At 33.4% G+C, this 18,629-nt stretch overlaps 1 non-coding gene across 1 annotated transcript; it reads left to right on the top strand.

The window, feature by feature from the left end:
- Nucleotides 1–11,017: 11,017 nt before the first annotated feature.
- Nucleotides 11,018–11,204, top strand: LOC111721376. The gene has a single exon (XR_002770609.1). It is a non-coding gene; the product is annotated as a U2 spliceosomal RNA (small nuclear RNA).
- Nucleotides 11,205–18,629: the final 7,425 nt, after the last annotated feature.

The raw sequence follows: 18,629 nt of genomic DNA, 5'->3' as shown, positions 1-18,629 counted from the left end.
CTAACATCATAAACTCAGCCTCATGTACTTTACATAAATTCCTTTTAATAGCCCTAGTAATTACAAAGTTCTTAGGCATTACATTCCCATAAAGGAATGGAAACAATTTAATCTTATTGAGTCAAAGATTTATCTGTCATGGTTACCCTTTTATGCTTCTATTGAGACATATTTAAATGTCATACATTCTATTTAGCTTTGTTCTTTTTTATCGGGAATGCTTCAAAGTTGTCTATTTCATTAGATATCCATTTTCCACCTGAAGGATTAAACTCAATTTTGCTGGATAAATTATTCTTGATTGTATTGCTAACTCCTTTGAGTTAGCAATATTGTATCCCAAGCTCTCTGCTTCTTTAAAATCAAAGTTGATAAATTTTGTGTAATCCTGACTGTGGCTCCATGATACTTGAGTTTTTTAAATACACTTTCTGGCTTCTTGAAATATTTTCTTCTTGATCTAGGAGCTCTGAATTTGCCTATAAAATTTCTGGAAATTTTCATTTTGGAATCTCTTTGAAGAAGTGACCAGCTGATACTTCTGACTTCTATTTTACCCTCCAAATCTAAGATACTGGGGATAATTTCTTCAAATCTGATGGCTAGAATCTTCTTCTTTTCACAGCTTTCAAGTGGTCTAAAGTCCTTGCCTTTAAATTGTGTTTTTCAATCTATTTTCCAGGTTAGATTTTTTTGTTGGAATATTTCATTATTTTACTTTTGTTTCATTCCTTTGACTTTGTTATATTGCTTCTTTGTGTAACAAAGTCTTTAGTTTCCAGTTGGCTAGTTCTATTTTAGGCCTTTTTATTTTTAATAATATTTTATTTTTTCCCAATTAAATGAAAAAACAATTTTAAACATTAATTGAAAAAAAAAAAGAGTTCCAATTCTATGTCTTCTTTTCTCCCAATTAAATGAAAAAACAATTTTAAACATTAATTGAAAAAAAGTTGAGTTCCAATTCTATGTCTTCTTTTCTCTATTCTCCTCTTTCTGAGATGGCAAACAGTATTATGTAGATTATACATATGCAGCAATGCAAGACATATTTCTCTATTTGAACAGCCTCACTGTGAAGACCGCGTATTTTAAAATCAGCTGGAGTCAGGAATTTCAGGTTAGGGGAAAATCGTCATTCTTTATTCTCAGTGAAGAAAGATCGGAGGTGGAAGAGAATGGGCAATAGCAATGTGTGTAGCTGAGTCAAGAAGCTAGCTAGACCAGCAACCACAGGACCATCAGCTAGGAGCATAGAATCCAGGCCTAATCTCTCCCAGCTTCTCTTCCTGTCTCTCTCAGCCTCTACCCACCAAAATCATCATTTCCTACATAACAGATCAGGACTTGCACAAAGAGTGGGTGGGGGCCATTCTTTATCCAAGCATGTATATTAATAGAGTATAGTCCGCTTGGGACCTTAGTGCATCAACTCAAGCCTCAGCCCATTACACCTCACACCCCCCCCCCAAAAAAAAAAAAAAGAAAAAAAGGAAGGAAGGGAAGAAAGTGAAAAATTTTGTGCGTCAGTCTGTATCTAGACAACAATAAAAAATCTCTGGAGGTGAATGAAGAGCATTTTTCATCAGTTGTTTGTGATTGTCTTCAGTCTGTATTTCTGAAAATAGTTGTCATTCACAGTTATTCTTAATACAATATTGCTGCTAATATATACAAAATAAATACTAATTCAACGGCTAACCATTTGTGTTCCTGATTTTCTGGGGCTGGGACTATGCTGACAAAGCTGTATTGGACTGTGGTCCACTCTCATGTTGGTGTGACAGACCCTTTCTGTGACCTTCTAAGTTGTATTGTGCTGGAAACAGCTCATGCTGTATTTCAGTGCTCTCTAATTTTGTTTATAGTCTTTATTTAAAAGTATTTGTTTTTTTTAGGGAGAGAGCTCAGGTGAGTTCTTGCTTTTATTCCACAGTCTTGGCTCTGCCTCTCTATACAGTCATATTAAACATTTCCACATTATTCAAGTTGTGAAAGAAGAATCAACAAAAATAGAAAACCATGAGAAAAAAAAGCAACAAAAAATGAAAATATTTCTGCTTTGATCTGCATTCAGATTCCGCAGTCCTTTCTCTGGATGTGGATGGCATTTTCCACATGATGCTTTCTGTATATTTTAATATTCAATTATATTACTGCTGTTACTGAATGAGTTAAATCTTCTGGGATGCCTTTCTGTCATTTTGCATGCTGACAGAATATAAAATAAGAAAGGATAAAGAAGCAAGCAGCAGCAAAGGTTTTAACTAGAGTTGGAGATTCATCAATTTCTTGCCTCCCATATTTACCCACGGTCTATTATTTCAGCATCTCACTTCATTATGTGCCTACTTTCCTTCAGGCATTTCTAACAAACTGCTTGTGGTGCATTGCCATTTTATGGATGAAGAAGAGACTTTGCCACTAAGATATTTATGTATCTGAGCAGAAACATTAAGATGCTGACAAAATGGCAAAATCATCTGCTTCAACTCTGAGAAGGATTCTGAGGTTTCTTACTCATCCAGTTCAACCTTTGGTTTCACTTTGGTTGACTTGAAGTAATCTAGTGCCTCCTCCTCATTTCTTTTGCTGGTTGATCAAATCAGATCACTCTCTTAGAGAGAGACTAATGGATAATTACTTTGGAAAATAAAGTAGTCCATCCAGTAAAAAATGATAAAAATGGTATTCCTTTGTGTTTGTAAAATATAGAAAGTTATCTTAATACGCCTTATCTTAGATGATTTCTGCCTAGAAATGGTTTTAAATTCATAAAAGCGAGGTTTCCTCCCCCCATTACTCTTCTGACATTTATTTAGGGACTTACAAGTGAGGAAACCTTTTCTATCTATATAAATTTGCAAGTCTCCCTTAATTTGTGATTTTAAAGGCTTCCCTAGAACACTGAATGACTAAGTGACTCATATAATGACTAGGCCATTATGTCAGAGACAGCATTTGAAGCCAGGTATTTCTTACTCTAAGGCTAATTCTTTATTATCCTGCTTCTTATTTTATAGTTAACATATGACAAATTGTTGAGAAAATAAAACATCACAGGGAATAATGTAGTCAAATGCTAGATATTGTGTTGATATTTAAACTGACCCATTTGAGATTTTAACTGAACTCTAAGGTGACATTTTAGAAAGACCTTTATTTTAAAAACTGAATGCTTGATATTTAGAGAACAGCTTATTTAAGCTCAAGGCTGATATATTGAAAAAATGTTTATCCAAGTATCAAACATTATCCTATCCCCTAATAAATAAAGAACAAAAGTTTTGACTTTATTATTTTCCTAGGATAAAACCTAGCCTTGTTCAATTCTTACCATGTTCCATATATTACATCAAGTTTCTGCATTTAAGTAAATGAAGAAATCAAAAATCTACCTATTCTATTGTCAAGGTTAAATAAGCATTTTACAACTTCTGTTATAGAAACTCAGTCACTAATCCACTAATTTTTCAACCTTGAGTGACTGCAGTGTGATAAAATGATAAGTAAAGGGCTTTTGAGTTCATCAATTCCCCACACATCGTGTTTGTGGTATTTCCTTCAGTCAAGGCAAGTCATAAACCATCTATAATTTAAAGTTTTAGAAAATTGTCTAAATCTCAGAAAAACTGAATGCCCTCCTCATGGTGACATGGATAACAGCGGTACAAAGGCTCAACAAGGAGATGTAGCATCATATTTAAGAAACTTCAAGTACTATAGTGTACTTGATCATAGAAGGGATGTAAAAAGTCTGGGAATGTAGGAAAGGGAAAGATTATGACTTTAAATGTCATATAGAGGAATTTATATTTTCTCCAATAGATAATGGGAACTATTGGAGCTTAGAGGTTGACATATTCACACTTGTAATTTAGAAAGATCATCTTGGGACTGAGATAGAATAATAAGTGACTTAAAAATGGGAAACTATTTAGCATTTTATTTTTCCAAATAGATTCACCTTTGCAAAACCCTCCATCCAAATTTTTCTCCCTCTTTCCCCTCTACCCCAAGACAGTGAGCAATCTGATATAGGTTAAACATGTGCAATTCTTCTAAATATAACTCCATATTCATCATGCTGAATAAGAAAAATCAAATCAAAAGAGAAAAAAACTAGAAAACAAAACAACAACCAAAGATGAAAATACTATCCTTTGATCCACATTCAGTCTCCACAGTTCTTTCTCTGGAATTGATGGCATTTTCCATCACAAGTCTATTAGAATTGTCTTGTATCACCTTATTGTTGGAAAGAGCCAAGTCATATTTTCCCCCTTTAGATCTGATTTGATCATGACAAATATGGAAATATGTTTAGAAGAATTGCACATGTTTAACCTACATTGAATTACTTATTGTCTAAGGAAGGAGGAGAAAGAAGAGAAGGAGAAAATTTGGAATACAAAGTTTTGCAAAGATTAATGTTGAAAACTATCTTTTCATGTATTTTGACAGATACAAGATATTATTATTTTAAAAAATCTACTTTTAGACACTTAGAAAAAAAATAGTCAAGTCCATCACAGTTGATCAACATATAATCTTGTTACTGTGTGTGATGTTCCTTTGCTTCTGCTTACTGCATTTAACATTAGTTCATGTAAGTTTTTCCAGGTTTTTCTGAAGTGAGTCTGTTCACCATTTCTTATAGAAGAGTAATATTCTGTTACATTGATGTACCACAACCTATTCAGCCATTTTCCAAATGGTGAGCAATTTCCAATTCCTTGATGGAAAACTACTTAGAAGAGTACTTCATTAATCTATGAGAGAGTTGATGAGGATCAAATTAGGACTGTAGTTGTATGAAAAAGAGAATGAGACATATTAGAGATAATATGACATTATAAATGACATTTAATAGCTTATTGTATATTTGGGATGAGTGGGAATGAGAAGTATAATGCAATATAAAGGTTTTAGGTATGGTTTCAATGAGGATAGTGATGCTGCTGATACAGGAAAATTCAGGAGATGGAAGGTTTTGCATAAAGAGAAATGTTTGATTATAGATATTGAATTACAGATGACTATTGACTTCTAGTTTAAAAGGGTGATTGGAGATGTTCAGCAGGCCGATTAGGGTATATGAGTATATAATTGTCTACACAGAGTTCATAATTGGAGTCATTGGAGCAAATGAGATCATCAAATGATATAGAAGGATAGTGGTGTTGTGGCTAGAATTTTTGTAAACTCCCAAAGTTAGGTGGGAATGACATAAACAAAGAAATAGAAAAGGGAGCTAAAAATAGAGAGTCCGAGGATAAGACAAGACACAGCAGTATCATGAACACCTAGAGAAGTGAGAGGATCAAGAAAAAGAGATGTTGATTCACAATGATAAATAATGTAGAAAAATCAGGGAGTATAAAAATAAGAAAAGTCCCTTAGATACAATGATGTAGTTATTGATAACTTTGAAAAGAGCATTTTAATTTGAATGATATCATGTAGAGAGTTTATAATAGAGTGAGAGTGGAGAGATATAAGTAGATTTCCCAAGTAGTCTCAAAGAGGAATAGTGATGAAGAACTATACATATTCAGAATGGCTGGTTCATGTAAAAGTTTTTAAAGGATAAGATAGACATGATAACATTTGTTGTGAATAGGATAATAGGTAGTATTGTTATTGTTGTTTGTCCTTCAGGTTTGAAGGACGTATGATGTCAAAGTCTGTTGTGTGTCTAGCTATGTCTCATCATACCAATGCAAGTTCAGGAAGCTCTATCACATGTTGGGCACAAATAGTCAATATGATGACTTGGGAGGGAGATTTCTTTAAATCTGTGCATCTCACATTTCTTTTGAGATACTGAAAATCAGCTTCACAGAGTTCAGTGTCTTCCTTGATGGGCACAACATGCTGGATGATCCTGTGCCAGTGTCTTCCATATCTCACAACTGATACCAAAGTTCTTCAGCAACCTTGAGAGAGTGCTTCTATTTTTTTCTGACCACCATGTGAATACCCTTATTTGAGCTCTTGGTAAAATAGCCTTTTTGAGAAATGAATTTTTGGCATTCAGACAAAATGGTCACCACCGCAGTAGAATTTGAATGCTTGCCAATTCATCTTAAAAAAAGGATCTAAGCAGCTGTTACCTTATCTTGCCAGGTGATTTTCAGAATATTCCTAAGACAATTCAAATAGAAACAATTCATTTTTTTTGATGGAGCTGGTAGACTGTCAAGTTTTCACAAGACTCAGAACAAATAGGTCAATATATAATGTCTCTGTAGACCTTCAGCTTAGTAGATAGCCTCTTACCTCTTCTCTTCCAAAATTCTTTAGGAGCCTACCAAAGACTCTTCATTTATAGGTACATCTGTGGAAAGTATGATAGCAATATAAGTGTACTTATTCACAGCATTGACTTTAATTTGCTGTATCCAATAGCCCAATTGGGCTGTATTCAGGTGTGATATTGACTCATGGAAGATAAGAGAGATTGGAGTTTTTATTTAGGAAAATTTGCTAGAACTATAGAGAAAAGATGTTATCGAGTGTGCATAAAGAAAGAGATTTTCCCTTAGTAAGAAGAAAGGCCACTTATTCATCTGAGGTTAAAGTAAAGAAGGAGTAGAAGAAAATAAATGAATGATCTATGTTGTAGAATGAAAAAGTAGAACCTTAGAAAATGACCTCTTTTGTGGTTGCTGCTGCTGTTGCTGCTGCAGCCATTGAAAGATTAGGTGAATCTTAGGTGAGAGGTTGAGAAGGAGTTTAGTTGGAGAATTGAGGAGAGATGAGAAGTTTTTTATTAGCTACTTTGAAGAGGGAATCAGTTAGGTAGATGTATGGCATTTGCCTAGCTGTGGTAAAGTACCAGGTGAAATTAGATAACAAAATTTTGTAGTGGGACCAATCATCGTGGTCTCATTAGCTCTCTTACCTCTACTAACATGAATAGGAGTGAAGTAGATTGGTGAGGCATTAAATAGATTGGTGATAGAATAAAAAAAATCAAGTCTGGAAAATAGTATAGAGTTGAAAAGGTTCACAAATGGATTTATAGGAGAGAAAGATCAGGATATGGGTCCAGTGCCTGATAAAATACTGACAAATAGAGGGAATAAATATCATGATGGAAATAAGAATAAGACAAGGGGTTATAAGAAATGGAGAAAGATATTATGATTACAGATTTGGATATTGAATAAATGCTTTTTGGAGTTTGAACACATGGAATATGTGATCAATTGTAATCTTAAGGGAGTGGTCATCTCTCTGAGGACTGGAGAAGTGGTTCACACATGGAAAGTGAGCAGATTAAGGAAATAATAATTAAGGGCATTTTCGGTGGTAAAAAGATTTATGTTGAGGTCCCCATGGGGCATTGCAATTATTGAGGAAAGATGAATGCTCTGATGGTTAATGAATATCTGAAACTAGGGTCTGGATGAGATGACAAATTTTGATGGTGTGAACTCCCAAGAAGATGACATTCTTAAGTGAAAGTGGTTAATGGAAAGTCTGGATGTGTCTTTGGGGAACAAGGGAATTTTGAATTCTCCATGGTTAGTAAGTTGTGGTATATATGAAAAAGTAGACTGAAAACTGGACAAGGTGACAAAGATGATGGGTGAATTGTGAGAAGGAAAGAGTGAATCCAAAGGTGATAATGAAAAGTAATTCAATTCAGTAATCTTTTATTTAAAAAAAAAACAGCTCTGTGTAGAGCTGTTAAACACTGGGGGAGATGCAGAGTTTAAATGAGACAAAGTCCATTACCTCATTGTACTTAGTATATGGGAGAATTAAATTGACTATTGTATAATTTACCATGAAACTATTCTTCAGGCTTTCTTTAAGCCTTTGGCAGAAGGTTGTCAATATTTTTCAATCTATTTTATTCTATTTTCCACCTTGGTTGAAATCAAGTGATGTGTGACAGAATATCACCTCTAGGAACCAAACCAAGATTTACACTGACCAGCAAAGGAAATGTTGTAAAAATGGTTCAGTTGCCTACATGAGCATCATCAAATTGATATTATGTTGGCTTATCCTCCCTTCCACTGCTTGACTCATTGGTGAACAACTCATCTCTATCCCATTGTCTTTTTATTTTTACAATTCCCCATATACATTGTACAACGTCCTACACATAATGGGCACTTCAAAAACATTTGGGAATCAACAAATCAATAAAATTTAGGTTTCCTCTGAGGTCAGGAGTAGATGTTAATTTTTTTTCTTTAAAACAAAAATGGAAGACAAGAAATAGGTCACATTGCCTTCTCAGTAGGAATCTGAAACCTTTATTAAATATAGTCCAGAGTGATTTCCCTCTTAATTTTTTTCTCTTTACATTGTAATGCAGAAGAAGTTCTGTTTTGATATACTTATCTGAAAGCAGCAAAATAAGTCTCCTCACTGTTTCTTCTTTTCTGTGGTTGCCCTGAGAAATGAATTATTTTTTACCTTCCATTGCTTTTGCTTTATTCATGTATGAAGAGGAGTGAGTTATTCTAGCTCTGATAACCAATTTTTAATTTTTTATTGCTTTAGGCAACATTACATTTTTAAAAATGTACTAGCAAAAAAACCAATTAAAATTAGTAGTTGTTTTGAGATAATGTTAATAATAACAACAATGGTAAGTAATGAAGATTGTAGAGTTTTCAGGAAAACCTATCAATTCATTTGTAGAAAGTAGTCTTATCTGTTGAATAAATATATCTGAGTATTTTCTTTAATGTAAAAGTAAAAATAAAATTTCCAACTGAAATAGTATTTTTCTTCCAAGGAATTCAAAATGACTTACACACATTATGATATTTTGTTTCCACAACACTTTTGTTCACTAGCACATTTCTTTTTTTTTTTTCTTTTTTAAATGACATTTATTGAACATCTAGAAGTATACAAACCAAAGGTGGGTATCAAACTGCCCTCCTATAGGTCTTGTTATTTTCTTTTTCAAAAATTGCCAGGGTTTCTGTAGGACATATAAAATTCAGTTTTCTCAGGTTTACTTTTTTTAATACTATGGCTGTAGTCTGCTATTCTAGTCTTATTTCATAGTACTCCCTTATATACACATCAATGTTCCTTTCAAACTAGACAACCAGATGTTAATTCAAGTTTACATGTCTCATTTCATGGACTTTATTCTGATACTTTCCCTTTCCTGGAATATATTCTTTGTTCATCCTTGCCTCTTAGAATCCTTAGCATCCTTCTAAGCCTGTGCTTAAATGTCATCTCATATGGGAAATCTTTTGAAGTTCCCCAGGTCTCAGGGTTCTAATCAAGTTTCCTTTTGTACTTGTGAGTAAAATTTTTAAAGATGTTTTCTTTCTTATTATGAACCCCACAACCTTGAGCATTTCAAAATAAAAAGAAGAAAAAAAAGATTTGATTTGATTCTATACTGATATTCCAGTTTTTAAAGCCTCTGTTCAATTTAAAATAATAGTAATACACATTTCAATATTTCTATCTATTTAAAGTCTTCTCTCTTCTGTGTATTTTAAAATGTTTCACAGAGATTAATTCATTTATTGTTGTTGTTGCTGTTGCTATCAAGTTTCAAAATTTATCCAACATATTGGAAGATTATATACAAATTGATTGTTCCTAATATAATTAGTGGAATGGAAATAACCGGGACTCATCACCAGAGTGGATAAAGTTGGATGATCAAAAAGAAATGTATGGCATCAGGAATGAATTGAATTTCAGTAAAGAACTGAGACGGGATTATTAATTTATTTAATGGCCACATGAATGTTTTTGTCTTCATTATAAATTCTTCATAAATTATGTTTTAAAATCATAAGTAAATTATATATGTGCAGCTATATGTATTTGTAACATCCATATCTGTCATTGTCATTTTAAGCCCTTTTAATTTCATTGACTTCTACAATGTTCTTCTCTATGTTTAATGTAGGTGTGATAACCTATGTGGTATTGCCAATTTATATTTCCTAATATGTAGCTTGATCATTAATTATATTTCATACATTAAGATATTTTTCTATCTGCACATTTTAGCATTATCAAGTATATGTTCATTTAAAAAAATCATGGAAGGAAACTATGGAACTAAAAATATCTGTAAATCTGTACACCTTTTTAAAAAGGATTGATTGAAGGTAAAATATCTGTTATTTTCTCCATTATATATGTAGGCATGTGTATATACACACACACATATATATTCTATACACAGACACCAACACACACAAACATATACAAACATTGACTGGATTTTTGGAACAGGGAGATGGAACTGGAGCTTGCTCCTATGTAGAGATCTATAATTCTTCCCTTCCACCCCAGTCCACCTCTTGACAAATAACCTAATTTTGAGACCTCATCTAAACAAAACAACTTCTCTCAAGTCACTCAAGAAACATTGATTGACCAGCCGGCCATGATCTGGGTTAAATGCTGGTGATTAAATAAGGGGCAAAACACAGTTGCTGCTCTTGAGGATTTTGATGAAAACTTGCCTGACATGCTTTCAGTCTTTTCTGTCAATATCTGTGCTTATGGATTGGAAATCTGGTAGGTCATCCAGCCAAAGACTAGATGTGAAATGGGTTATTGAAAAGGGAGCTGGAGTAGCTTGTTCCTAATGTGTTTTACTTGCCCAGGAATATTTCATCATCAATAAGTAACTGTGTCTATGTTGGATGGTTCCCTGTGAAGGCAATCTGGCTCAGTTCCTGCTATGTGGATTTTTCTTTTGAAGGCCCTCAAAAAAGGGAAATTTGAAGTGTGTAAGAAAGGGAGTAGGGCTATACAATGCTGAACAAAACAGTAGGCAAGGGATTCTGGGTGGCAGGAAAGTGTTTTGCCCAAGAAAGAGCTAAAAAACTGATAAAGGGCAGCAGGCAATGATCTGGTTCAGTAAATGCACAAGGCTGGGAATGGTTTTGTATGGTGAAGGAAGTAGTTGAAGGCAGTTGAGACTTGGTCAGAGGTTTTATAGGGTGTGAATAGAAAGGGATATTCAGGAAAGGTAGGGAGAGTAGGAGGGATGCTGTTTAACTCTTCTCATTCTTCCAGAGAAGACCAAGTGGAGTATCTGTTCCTACAAGTTTAACATGTCTGTGTCCATATGAGGACAACATAACAAATGGATTTATGAAGCTGGGAGATGGAACAGGAACCTACTCCATTCACTTCATGTATTGACTCAGCATTGTAGCACCTCCAAGAATGGGAGTTCTCTTTGGGGAACTACTCTCCATGTAAAAGAGCTACATTTAGTGTTTGTCAGCTGGGGATGTATTTTGAAAATGAATATAAGCTTCTAGATTTTTTTCCTTTTTTGCTGAATTTACCTTAGGCACCCAAACAATACTTTTCATAGGATAACTGCTTAATAAAAATGCATTTTATTTATTTTTTATATATTTGAAACCAAATTAGTCCTACAAGATAAGAGCATCCATTTGTTTATGTATACCTTCATCCATCTTGTACTTAAATGTTCACATTTGCTCTTCATTTCCCCCCCGTAATACTTCTCTATACATCTCTATTATGCCCAGGATTCTCTTTATCTTGTATGAACAATTTCAAACTGGGAAATAACATCTCATAAGTACCCTCTGTCCCTAGAATTCCATCCCTCTCATTAAAGAGAACAGAAAGCACTTTTGAACTTCTCATTTAAGGGAACTTTGCTTTAAGGAGTTTCCATTTAAGAATTTCTTTTTAAGGAACAAGTTTAGGTCAGCCACCTCTTCATTTCCCAGCTCTAATCCTTTGTCTTTCTCCCTCATGCTCTTCTGATCCACTTTTCTGCTTCCTTTGTAATCTTTAGCAACCACATTAAGAAAAGGAACTGCTTTTTGCCTAACTTTGTATCCTCAGTCTTTAGCACAATGCCTGGCAATTAACTTGAAAATATTTATTGGCAAAAAATCAATATTTAACTCTAGTATTCCCTCAGTGGTGTTATATAACTAGAAATCATAAAAAAGCAATGATCTTGGTAGACTACAACAGTCTTTATCCCTCACAATGCAATAGTAGGTTTGCTGAAAAGAAAAGCAAAACTGATGGGTATGGGAATTCTCTTTGTTCTACATGTGCTGATCTACCATGTGTGCTTTTTATAAACCCCCTCCAAAGTGAACAAAAGCTGGTATAAATAAGAGTAATTTAGTATAACCCTTAAACTCCTATCCTTCAAATACAGTAATTATTCATTGCCAGATCATTTAAGAGAATATATAAGATAAAACAAAATAAAGTATGGTAAAGAGTATTGGGTTTTTAATTTGGTATGTGTTCAAATATTACACTTGGTACTTAAATCCTACATGACCTTGGAGATGTCAATTAACCATTCTGGTTTACTTTTGCATAAAATGAGGAGGTTGTATTAGATGGTCTCTAAAGTTGGTTGTATCCATGGTTGTAGGATCTTATTCAGTATAATTAGTGACTGATTTGTGTCACTGCACCAAGAATCCTGGGCCTTATTCATTAACTGAGCAATGCCCCTTTGCTCTCCAGTAGAAATGAAATCATCAGAGTCTTTCCAAAATGCTTTCCAATGCCAGTGATTTTTGGCTGTAGAATCAAGGAACTGATCTCATAATGAGTAAGTCTATGATTCAAATACAAAGTGAAACTGGCCATTACTTTTTGCTGTACAGTGTTTGGTAGATACTGCTACTTATTTGGGCTAATACAGGGCTGAATTTTTTGAACTGATTAGGGCTGGTAAACCAAGTTGAGCCTTTCCCAAGGACTGAATTTGGAAATCGACTTGCCAAAAACCTAATGGCATTTATGGAGGCAATAATTGTCACTTATTGTAGAACTGTATGAAGAAATGATAAGTCATCTTTCTGTAACTTCTAAATGTCTAGGAAAATAGGGGTGCCTAATACTACAAAACCTTAGCCTCTATGCATCCTTCATCATTGGCTGCTCTTGAAGACTATCTTTGAGAACCTTCTCAACCCAGAACCTGCTGACATTTATAATCATATTATGTACTCTTTATGCTTTAAGCCAGAATTGATTCTACATTTATATCCCATGGTGCTAGGTACACAGTAGTTGCTTTATAAATGTTTTTTTTTAACTAAATAACTAATTTTCCAACTGTTACCAGGTTTCTTGCTATCAAGGACCCATTCAGGACTTCAGAACCAAACTTCACATTCTAAGCTTCTTCTGGGTTTGTGTCATACTCTTACAGCTTGGCAAAAAGCAAACAAACAGGGCTAAGTATGAATTCAGTCAAGAAGTACTGTGTCGTAGTGGAACAAGTGCTAACCTCAAATTCAAATAGAACTGGATTTAAATTTTGGCTCTGACACTTTTTGTTTGTATGACCCTTGCTAGTTTGCATAACCTTTCAGTGCTTTGAACAATTAGTGGGAAGCAACCAAAATCTTGTATAACAAAATTTAAAAAGAGCTGGGGGAGGATCAGCAAAACTAACCAATATGTCAAAAATTTGTTATTTTTATTCAGTGTTTCATACCCGTAGTTCAATACCTCTGTGAATAAATGTGAGAGATGCCCTGTCATATTTCTTCTTTGGGCCCAAGCTTGGTCATTATTATATTATAACATGTAGTTCCGATTTCCTTGTTTCCATATAATTCATGATTACTATTGTGCATATTGTTTTCTAGCTTATTTTTTCTTCACTTTTTATCAGCTCACATGTCTGATAATGAGTTTTTGCATTACAGCACAGAAATCGTGTTTTACATTTGTGGCTTATTTAGCTATTCACTACTCCATGGGCAGCTATTTAATGTCATGTTCTTTACTAGCATATGAATATATACTATGTATATGAATATAAATATGCAGCCTTTCATTTTTACTTAACTATAGAAAGGCTGAGTGAAAAGTGTAAATAATTTACTAATTCTCTTACCATTTAAATTGTTTTCAAGAAATGACAGGCCAATTTACAGATTCACTAACAATGTTTTAGTGTGTTTTTCTTTCAAAACTCCCATAGCAATGGCTAATTTTTTTTTTACCAAATTGCTAAATATGAGGTAAAAGATCAGTTGATTTGTTATGCTTATCATTATTCATATTCTTAATAACTTGGAATATTGTTTCATAAGATTCAATTTTTCTATTCTTTTGAGAACAATTTGTCATTATACTTTGACCACATTTATAGAAGAGATAATTTTTCTTAGTTTTCCATATGGCTTGGATATCAGATCATAATAATTAATTTTAACATATATTGTTACATAGCATAAAATATGTATCCATATATATTCTTAGATGACTACATATTTTCTTGTCCTAGTTGTATTCATGTTCAAACATTTTCATTTTCATGTACTCAAAGTTATCTTTTGCAATGATCTCTATACTGTGCTTGTTTAAGAATTAACTTCCTAAACATAATAGTAAAAGTTACCTGGTCTATTTCTTTTTTGAAATAGTATGAATTTTAATAGTTTGACTATTTCTATTTTATGGTTTGCACAGTATAAGCCATTTGTCTAATTCTAATTTCTTTCAGTTTTCTCAGAAATTTTTGGATATTTAGAAAGTTTTTTTCCCACATAATTTATGTTTGGAATGTTTTGTTAAATTACTTTTGATTTTTCATTGCCTAGTCTGTTTTATGGACTTTTCTATTTTAAGCATTACTAAGTAGCTTTGGTAATTAGTACTTTTAAACTGTTAATTGTATTATCTATTTGCAGCTTAATTTCTTTAAGCTTTATCAATCTTTTAAAATATTGACCAACTATAAATGTAAAAGATTGCCATAGAGCTAGCTAAAGAATATCCTGAACAACATAAACACCTCTTTAAAGCAATGTTCAAATTAGGAATCATAAGATACTTAACGTGGGATTTTATAAATTTGCCAAGCACTTGACATACATTACTTCAGTTAATCTTCTGAAGAATTCTATAGGATATGTAATAGAAATATTGTGATCTCCTGTCTTCAGCTTCTTCATCTGCAAAATTCAAGGATTGTAGCAGACGAACTTGAAGTTCCTTTCAGGTTTAAATCCCCTCACCTTGTGATGTGTAAGAGAAACCACCCAGATCTACACTCCCCACAATTTTCTTTAAACCATGGCTCAAAAAAAGCCAGTCTATCATTCATTTTTATTTAAATAATGAAAAGAAGGTTGGGAGGGTAATAGAGTAAGCAAGTTGATAAAAACTAAACATTAAATAGGTGACAATTTAGTCTAGGTGTGGGAATAGGCACTTTGGAAGTATACGTTCATAATGCATTGATCTCCAAATTATAAAATATTCTTATCTCTTCACAAAAGCAGCTTATTATGGACTTCAACTTGGCAACAGTCTGCTAATGACCAAATGTACTTGGAGTTATCAAACCTCATTTATTAAAAATTATTCAGTAATTCATACTTTTTATTAATTTTTGATTTGGTATTTTATAGTATTGGGGAACTATCCGGTGGAATATTTTTTATTGTTGTTGAAAATCTTCACAATAATAGCCCACTTGCCTAGTAAAGCTTATTTGTCAGTCTTGGCTGATTATGATCTTTTTGTTTCCAAAGCCAGCCTTAGACAATGCTGTCTGCGATTATGAAGGTACAAGTTGACATAGAAAAAATATACTTTCAACAAAGAATTCAATGAATAAAATGAAACAGGCAGGACATTGAGACCGATAAAGGGGCAGAGAACCTATGAACACTAATTTCCTTTAATATGTTCAATCATGAAAGAGGTTACTTTTGTACCAAAGGATTCATGTTAAGTAGAGAGCTAGTGGAAAGATCTCTATTAATTATATTTAAACACATTATATTTCAGGATTTTAGATTACTAATTAATTTCATCAAATTCTACTCATCTCAGCTGTATATCATATTCTTAGTGATAAACAATGTAGACTACCAATATGATGGTTGAAGGATATAATTAAATTTGGAAGCTAAGGATTTGTTTGCATGATGGAAAGTTTGAAACACACTGTATTTTATTTTTTGTGCTAAATTATGCCTTTTATTTTATTTGTGTGCATTAGTTTTCACTGGGGAGGAAACTATGTGAGAATAACTTTCTATTACTGTCCTCCAAAATGCTTAATATAGGAGAAAATTTCATTCTATTTTTTCTCCCATTTTGGGACAATAACATTTGCCATTCCAGGCATCTTTGATCCATTCATCTTTCTTGCCTTAGTGACAAAATCCTGATTTTTTTCATTTTAAATGTTGCTAAGGCACACATACATTGATCTATTGATATATCTATTCTTTTGTTTTCTTCAGTATCATAATCATGCATTAAAATCATAGCATCATTAAAACATAATTTTGCTTACTGATTATTCAATGTGATGCCTTCATTTTTTCAGACAATGAACATGACTTTCAAAGAGATGAAATAACTTGCCAAGGTCACAGTGGCAGAATTGAGATCAGAAGTCATGTCTTCTGATTCCTATTTTGGTACTCTTTTCAGAATGCTAAAATCCTTAGTAATTTATACCTACATTCTGGGCCTATTATCAATTACCAAGTGATCTGCTTTCTTCTCTCTATTGCACACTTCTTTTTTAATAACAAAAAAAAATTCTGAACATAAGCACCCTCAAAAAAAGAACATATTCTTGCACATAGGAATTTTTTTTTTAAAGAAAGGATTATAATGTATATTCCAAACAGGCAACTTTTTTGAAAAGTGTATAATAAATTCTACATATTACTTTCAAAACTGTATTCATGACTTCCAGACTCCAGACTCCAGGCACCCTTTCCACTGTACCACCTACCTTCTCTGAAATAGTGTTAAAAATACTGCAATTAGAGTCAAGAACACCTAGGTTATCCTCTCACATATTGCCTGAGCAACTTAATTTTTCTTAGCTTCAATGTTTTCTGATCATAAAATGAACATAATGCTGGATAGAACACTGAACATGAAATCAGGATGGACATAATGCTGGGTAGAACACTGACCATGTAATCAGGATGACTCATCTTCACAAGTTCCAATTTATCCTTGGACACTAGTTAGGTAACCCTCGGGCAAACTGAGGCCATTGCCTCAGTGTTCTTAACAGTAAAATGAACTGGAGTCCAAAATGGCAAACCACTTTAGTATCTTTGCCAAGAAAAACCCAATGGGTTTATAAAGACACACACGACTGAAATAACTGAACAATAATGAGTTATTGGGAAGACAATAAGAAAACGTATGTTAAACACCTTTCAAACTTAAGGTGCTATCTTCTACCATGGGGCTATGTTCCAGGCTGTTTTATCATCATCATTATCATAACCCCCCATGCCACAGGATATTCCTTGCTTTCTTCTGTGCCTCTGAATCATGCTTCTCTTTTCCAATTGAGTTTGATAAAGGGAAGAGGAGTTTCTCCTACTCATTATCTAACCAAATGCCTTACTTTATCCCAAATATTCAGTATCTACAGTATCGTCCTTATTTGCTCTGCCCTAATAGACCTGTCCAAAAAAAAGAATCATTTTCCTTGACTTGTTCTTATTGAATCCATTCTGGCTATTAGTGACATGACTTCTCTTGAAGAAGAAGATGATGATAAATATATGACTTTAATAAAAATGTACCCTGGCATCCCCCCAAGAATTTCCACAAAGTTCACAATCGAGTTTTCCAATTGCTTCTTCTTTGGAAATTCAAAATATTTACTTACTTCTTGTCTCATGTTTTCTTCTCTTCCTCTTTATTCCTCAATGGTAATTGATGATGATTTAGTGATCATATAGTTTCTCCAGAGCCTGACCAGTAAATTTGGATTTATTTAGAACATTTCAACTATTTCTTAACTCCTTACATTACTTTTGAACTATATTTTAAACTTTTTGGTCTTAAGATCATTCTTTTTAGTAAAAGAAAACAGAATCAAAATAGTGATTAAGTGACTCTTCACTCTCTTTATTGTCTGTTATCCTTTCCTCATTTCATGTGTGAATATGACTCGTCTCCCAAAATTGTATAAAGTCATTGACAACTACACTTTTTTATTCCCCATAGCATTTAAAATAGTTCTGGCTAAAGCAAGCACTTATAGAGTACTTTTAGAGTTGCAAAACACTAGATATACTAACTTATTCCAACAGTATCACAATACTATGAGGTAGGTACTATTAATAATCCCAATTCTACAAAAGGGAAACCTGAGACTGAGAAATTTTATGAGTTTTTGAAGGTTGCATAGCTAGTATATATAACTCAGCCCTTCCTGATGTTACCTTGGGTAGGTAGGAGAGGGCAACTATTAAAGGGCTACTGCTCCTCAGGTGACTTATGGTTTGCTTCCCTTTAAGACCAGTCTCATTTCCCCTCTTAATTAGCATTTTAAATTTATTTTTCTCATCAACCAAAGGTCAGATGAGTCTTTTGTATGAAGTTTATAATGGTGCAATTGGACTGAAAGTAGGAGCAGGAGCAGCCTTTTTGTAAAGAACAATTCATGCTATTCTTAATTAGAAATTAACCAAACTGTGCAGAGACAAAGAAACATATTTTACCCGGTGCTTGGCCCAAACGTGTGGGTTTTATTCACACAGGAAGGAACTTATGATAACACCTAGTTTCCACTTCCTAAAAGGGTTGCAGTGACACTTCATTGACCAGCTATATTGAGCCAAAATTGTGATACAATTTTC

The sequence above is a fragment of the Sarcophilus harrisii genome, chromosome 6, assembly GCF_902635505.1.
Source record: "Sarcophilus harrisii chromosome 6, mSarHar1.11, whole genome shotgun sequence".
NCBI lineage: Eukaryota > Metazoa > Chordata > Mammalia > Dasyuromorphia > Dasyuridae > Sarcophilus > Sarcophilus harrisii.
This window is presented reverse-complemented; position numbering and strand designations above follow the sequence as displayed.